Source organism: Rhipicephalus microplus, unplaced genomic scaffold, assembly GCF_043290135.1.
Source record: "Rhipicephalus microplus isolate Deutch F79 unplaced genomic scaffold, USDA_Rmic scaffold_14, whole genome shotgun sequence".
NCBI lineage: Eukaryota > Metazoa > Arthropoda > Arachnida > Ixodida > Ixodidae > Rhipicephalus > Rhipicephalus microplus.
This window is the reverse complement of record NW_027464587.1, coordinates 18,379,258-18,386,309: the sequence shown is the minus strand read 5'-3', so window position 1 is coordinate 18,386,309 and position 7,052 is coordinate 18,379,258. Positions and strand designations below refer to the sequence as shown.

The 7,052-nt window shown below is 43.3% G+C and overlaps 1 long non-coding RNA gene across 1 annotated transcript; it reads left to right on the top strand.

Annotated features, from left to right (window-relative positions):
- Positions 1 to 872: 872 nt before the first annotated feature.
- LOC142784418 (uncharacterized) lies at positions 873 to 5,929 on the top strand. Its single transcript, XR_012888618.1, has 2 exons — positions 873 to 1,098; positions 5,418 to 5,929. It is a non-coding gene; the product is annotated as an uncharacterized LOC142784418 (long non-coding RNA).
- Positions 5,930 to 7,052: the final 1,123 nt, after the last annotated feature.

Sequence of the window (7,052 nt, the reverse complement as noted above, 5' to 3'; positions counted from 1 at the left end):
CTAAGGTACTCGGCTGCTGACCCGCAGGGCGCGGGTTCGAATGTCGGCTGCGGCGGCTGCATTTCCGATGGAGGCGGAAATGTTGTAGGCCCGTGTGCTCAGATTTGGGTGCACGTTAAAGAACCCCAGGTGGTCTAAATTTCCGGAGCCCTCCACTACGGCGTCTCTCATAATCATATAGTGGTTTTGGGACGTTAAACCCCACATATCAATCAATCAGAAGTAGAAATTAAGAGGTTGAGAAAGTAGCAGCAGGTCAGTATTTTTATTTACTACGCGCCAGAGCGTTCCTTTTCTTTCTTGTTATTGCTTGCTGCATAAAAGCGTTCAGATGCGCGTATGCGCTGTCGTTTACGTCTTCCTAGCAGTACGAACGTGGCAATATGTTCTCATCGAATAGTGTGACGGCCGATGCATGCAATGCTGCAATGTCCTTGCCGAAATGAAAGTGCTGATAGAATATCGCCTGCATGACCTTGAATGTGCAGTCCCTAAAGACCCATAGAGCTAAGCAAAAAGCATCAGCTTAGCTTTTTGAGCAAAATTCACTACATTAGGTCGGTGAAGGTGCGCTAAACAATGCTCCTGAATACTACAAATGCGCGTTCTGACTAGTAGCTTGTGCTGGCCGCACTGCACCGTCACAATGTTCACTGCGATTCAGATGCACTGGTAAAGAACGGGTATAACGCAACAGATCGCTGCCGCAAAAAAAGCAGCGGCCACGCTTTCAGTAGTGGGCCGGAGCTAGCGTTAAACTGCATCTAGCCGGTTTGAAAGCGCGCCGATGCCATGAAGTCTCGTCGCCTAGACAACCTTGGCTGCCCGGTATTGCTGCGCGCCGGGCACACAGCGCGGGAAAGGGGTCGACATCGTCTTACATGTCACTGCGTGCGCTGGCGAAAAACCCTCCCGTGTGTGCGCGTGTGGTGCGCATGCCTTCTCGATCCCTAGAGTTTATTAGTCGGTGTTTACTTTGAAATGTGCCTGTACTCTGTGCTTGACCTGTGCGTTCTCTCAGTGCTGATTATTGCGAAGGTGCACCATCCTGAAGACTGGATTTGTGGATTTATATTGTGGAGCACTCGAAGTGAAATAGTAAGTACTGCTCTCACGTTGTTCCGTTCAGCGCTTGGTTAACTGCGTGAGCACAATAATAACGCCTTCCAACCATTTTGTTTTCAACTAGTTGTTGACAAATCAGCATTTGTTTACTTAGCGAGAATATTTGTCCGAACTGTTTCACGGGGATAATGGTGAAGTGTGATTGTGGGCAAGTTTTTTTGTTTGTTTAGATTGTTTGGAATACAAAGCAGAATGAGCGTGTGCCGCTGAGGTTCAGCGAAGAAATTGAACAGATTTTAGCGGTGCCCTTTGTTGACAGCCGTTTTTAACGGGGCCCACTCGTGCTGCTCATCAATTTTAGTTTACTAATTAATACATCTGTGGGGACGGCGCCTGTTAGATCTAAGCATGAACCGTATGTAAGACGCATATGCTTGGGCATTTCGGTAGTTCATTTAGTTTCTTTTTTTATCTTATTGCAAAAAATACCGAGAACCGAAAACCGGGGCGTGGTGTCCATGTCGTTATTTTCGGTTGTTTTTCGTTTTGTGTGGTAACACTACCGTGATAACTCGGGTTGATGCATCGGGTGACAACACAGCATATTGCTTCGCGTTAGGTGCGCGTCGCGAAGTTTGCCTACATTCAATTTCGTTATATTTGTCTGCACCGGTATTTTCGTTCACCCGAAACGTACCGTGACACTGCCGACAGCCGTGTCTATGTAGCGGATCGAGCACTGAAGCTGGACTTTTGTTTGAACAGACCTTTCGTCTGTGTGTGTGGTCGAATCGCCTACTTCAACAGTTCAAACGCTTGTTTGAACATAACTGCTAACGTTCGAGGACATTTCATTCAGATTGTTTCCATGATGTGTATATTTCAAAATATTCTTGTTATTCAGAGTTTTATTGCCATCACCTCGCTTTGGCGTTTAACTTCGCTAAGTACTTCAGATGTTAAAGGTATTTTTGCTATGTGAAGCGTATTATTAGTTTTTTGTTGCACAAAAACACTTTAATGTTATACATACTGCACGGTATCTGAGCATGTGTTGCAGCCAAAATGTAAGACTGGGCAGCATATCTATCTGGGAACACAACACGCACAGCCACTGAACAGCCTACGCTGCACCGGAAAGGAGTTATGCCTTCTCACCCTGACAGCATGATTGAAACAAATGGCCCTAGTTTAGCAGTATGCAATGGTCATTGAGTGAAGGTAACAGGGTCATTTTATTCGACATTTCCCAGCCAATTTCGCGGCTATGGCAAATGTGTTTGAAAAAAAAAATTGTGCTGAATTAATGCACTGAAAACAGTGAACTGCTTGAATATTTCAGAGAGAAAAAAGTTTTCGGTCACGTGGTTGCCTTTCAAACTTTTCAGACTGGTGTTTTTTGTGAAAAAAAAAATATTTTACAAGCACCGCACCTTTTTTATACCAACTTTGGTACATGTTAAGTAAAGGGGCTTATGTTAGGTGTTTGAAACTCAGCAATAATATTACAAATTTTCGGCCACATACGTCTGCAAGAATTTATCCAAAGTGTGTTATGTTTGCAGTTTCTCATTGATATACTGACCTTTGTATGAGTACCTGAGCTGTGACTACTTACTTCACAGAAAAGGTATTTTGCTGATAAATTAGTTTCAGACATCTTAAACTGTTAACCTCTACGAGGAAAGATCACTCATTTCACAAAAATGTCATTTTTGTCCGTATTGAGACGCAATTTGCACCATGTGGCGGTCCAATGAAAATCACCTTTTACCTAAATTGAAAGCCAATAAACAGTTCTTTTTATGTGACAATTTCATCATTGCAATTTCTATTTCAAGGAATAAAATATTTTTTTGAATTTTACCATCAACGGCAATGGGGAACTTCGAGGCGTCGGCTGCTGTATGACCAAATGGCGAATGGGGAACTTGGAACTTCAAAAATTACTTAGGGGCAAAGCTCTTGAGGCTGTGGGTCGTTCCCTCCTCTGTAGTCGTACTAGTATTATGTAGCCACTTGATGAGTTGAACAGTAGATAGCGTTAGTGGTTTTCACAGCATATACACGGACAAAAAGATGATTCTTGGGGCGAATCGTTCGTCCGTACATTTGTGCTTTTGTCCGTTCTTCTGTGCATCCATTAGTCCAGGCTTCCGTGTGTCGGTCTGTCCGTGAGTCCGTCCGTCTTTCTTTTCATCCATACTGGCGTCAGACTGTCTGTCCATTCGTTTGTACGTCCGGACGGACGAACGCTACGCCCCACTCATCATCATTAACTCCGTGGATATGCTGTGATTTTTTTCTCAAAACATAAATTGCTATGACAAAATTTGGCACATGAAAAGAACTGTTTATTTGCTTCGATTTAGGTACAAAGTCTATTTTAATTAACCACCACATGGCGCAAGTTGTGTCTCATTATAGACAAAACAATTATTTTGTGAAATTTGCGATTTTTTCTCGTAAAGTTTGACAGCTTGAGAGGTCTAAACTATCTTTCCTCAAATATACCTTATGTGGATTAACGCTATGTTCACACTACGGTCGTAAGGCGTCGATTTTTCATAACACGCGTAAGCGGAAGCACAACAAGCGTATGCGTCTTGTTCAGACTGTGAACGTAAAGGTACCAACGTTCGCAACGAACGCATAAATCGTGGGTGAGACTGTTAAAGGCTAGGCAACTTTTACGACTGCGATACTACGACCGTTACGACACAGCCAATGACCGATCAGCTTTCGGTTTTCAACAACCGGTCACGAGACCTGACGGGACTTCCGTCCTCCCGGCTGCAGCAGCATCGCGGAGGCGATGGCGGTAGCTGCCGGCGCAGGAAGTGCTACTTCGCCATGAGTGGTCTCACTAAGTTCTCAAGGAAGTCGAACTGCTGGGGCGACATGCGCATAAAATTATGAAACATCGCAGCGTCTCCAAGTCGGAGCTTGACGAGAAGGTTGTGAAAGTCGCCATCCACGGCCCTGTCGAGGAATACTTGGCGCACCCAAACTCTTCTCTGTCGCCTTCGCCGTCTTTGGGCGATTGAATACACGACTATAAGCTCATTTTGAGCGTGAATTTCTTCCAACTAGGCCAGCACTCGCGTGTTGATGGGAGCCATATTGGACCGCTAGTGACGTCGATTCTACAGCGACAAATATGATTGGCCTATCGTAAAAATCGTAATGTACGTACCTGTATATGTGAACAAAGGTATCGGCATAACTGCGGTAACGCTTTTTATAGCCGTTGCGTTCGATACGACGAACGAGCTGTTACGCACGTTACGACCGTAGTGTGAACATAGCTTAAGTATTCACTCCTCAGATATTCTTTCAAAGTGTAGTATTGATATAAAAAATGCAGATATAACACATTTCGGCTGAATTATTTCAGGCGTATGTGGTCGAAAATTGGTAATAATATTACTGAGCTTCAAACACTTTTCGCAAGCCCTTCACTTAACTTGTAGACCAAATTTGGCACGGAAGAAGAGATACTTATGAAATAATTTTTTTCAAAAACATCAAGACGAGATTCCGGGAAGTTCAAGAGGCAGCCACGTGACCAACAAAGTATTTGTTTGCGAAATTTTCTAGCAGTTACCTTTGTTAATGCAGTAAAATCAGCGCGATCTTTTTTAATACATTTGTGGTGGTCACCAAAATGGCTTGGACGTCTGACGTGGAATGACCCAATAGCCAATTCTTCCATTATATAGTCGTGTCAATGTGAGCCAGTACAAGAACACTAGTATCATTCGCATTTTAATACGTAACTGTACAAAACTTAATTTTACAAGTTACCTGCACTGAATACATTCTCAATGCGCATACCGTCATGTATGCTTAGTGGCATTGTGCTTTTGTGCAATCCAGATAAAATATGTATATCTTGTTGCGCGTTGTTCTGTATTCCTTTTAATAAACTAATCGAATGAGTACCATGGTAGATCTGCAGAAATACACATGTAGCTGTGTTGATGCATACTTAGGCATAAAACTTGACATTCATTTAGATTGGTCGTTGCATACAGCTAATGGAACATTATCAACTTGGAGCAGCACCTTTTTATTTTCCTGTGCAAGCAAGCACAAAGGGTAAACTAAGGTTCATATCTACGGCACGAAAGGTATAATGATTCTGCCACAGCGCGCTTTTTATTGTGTTTATTGCTCAGCATACCTTTTCTACCATTTCTCACTGTAGTGGAGCCCGATGCCTCTGAATATGCTTGCTATGAACTCAATTTATACTTACACATAAGAAAGCAGTTAGTTATGCATGGTGCACACTGTATGTTGCACTGTTTGTGAAATTTCGGTCATTGTTCCTTGTGTATTTATTTTAGGTTTCCGCGATTGAATTTCCTGTACAGAAAGAACAGCTTCGCCCCTCTTCGCTCGAAGGCACCAGTCATCTCAGCAGCTGAAGATGTTTGGGCAAGCAGCAGTGACGAGTGGTTTTGAAGTTAGTAGTATACCAACACTGACATTACAATAATACAACCCCAACTACACTACCTTGTGGAATGTTTTCTTTTTTACTGTCGAAATTTATACTGCGAGTTGTAATAGGTTGTAAATGTGACTCCAGGAACTCGCATACTCTTTCTACGTGTTTTATTTTTATTGTATAGGTGTCAATCAAACGCCATAGGTCTCAGTTGTTTGCCCGACTATCGCAGATGTTTTTGAAAGTTGTGGAGATTTATTGTATTGAAAACAATGAATTTTTAGTGTAGAGACAAAGAAACTTGGTCCCGTGACATATTTCAAAATTTTGCAGAATGCCTTCAGAGTCCTGATTGTCACATTTGCAGTTTTTAATAATAAAGGCAGATGTTAACATATGGGCTTAAAATTGTTTTTTGTTTCGGCGTTATGTTCGGTTGGACCTTACGCTACAGGTTGCTGCTTGCACTACTGTGTGTGTGTGTGTGTGTGTGTGTGTGTGTGTGTGTGTGTGTGTGTGTGTGTGTGTGTGTGTGTGTGTGTGTGTGTGTGTGTGTGTGTGTGTGTGTGTGTGTGTGTGTGTGTGTGTGTGTGTGTGTGTGTGTGTGTGTGTGTGTGTGTGTGTGTGTGTGTGTGTGTGTGTGTGTGTGTGTGTGTGTGTGTGTGTGTGTGTGTGTGTGTGCGCGTGTGTGTGTGTGTGTGTGTGTGCCTTCCGCGTCTTTGTCGTTTACGGCCCAGTCTACGTACACATGCACTGGTCTCATGCATCTCATTCAAGACCATGGTACCTTATTTTATCAGCTGCATGCATGCAGGTATAAGCGCAGTGGGTGAGACCAGTATCTTCCTTCTTTCCTGTCAGCCACAGAGAAGGTTCATATATGCTTCTCCCTGAGAACAACGCTTCGGCCAGTTGGTGATGCATATTTGATAGGATGAAGTGCTGTGAACGGCTCTCCTCAACACACAAGTCTAAGCGTCACCTCCTGTGTCTCTGCTTTTGTTGCCCATTAATTGCGCTTCATTTGATCAAGTATGCTCATCCATATAACTGCCGTCGTTTCAAAAGGGTTTTCAGTGTACACCCCACTCATATGGGTGTAGCTTCATCCAACCCCCATAGTTTAGGGTGTTCATAAACACATGTTAAGGTAGGTTGTAACGTTTTTTACACCCTATAGTTTCAGGGTGTTTCTAAACACCTTATTGTTTAGGGTGTTTCTAGTCACCCTAAAAGAGTGTTGCCCATGGGACAAAATAAATACGCCCTTATGGGTGTAAAAATTTTTAGAGTGTACCACCTGTAAACACCGCAATGACAACACTTAAATTTTCGACGTCATGGCTGCTCACTCATTCTCATTTGGCGCCTGAGGTAGGGCATAGAAGCCTGCAGAACACGTGAGGATACTGTCGATGTCCTGTGGCCGGGAACGCGCCGATGAGCCTTCGATGCTTTTTGCGCTCAAAATAGAGCGGCTTCTACGTAACAGACTCGATTCATATTTCGATAAAAAACTCATGTATACCAA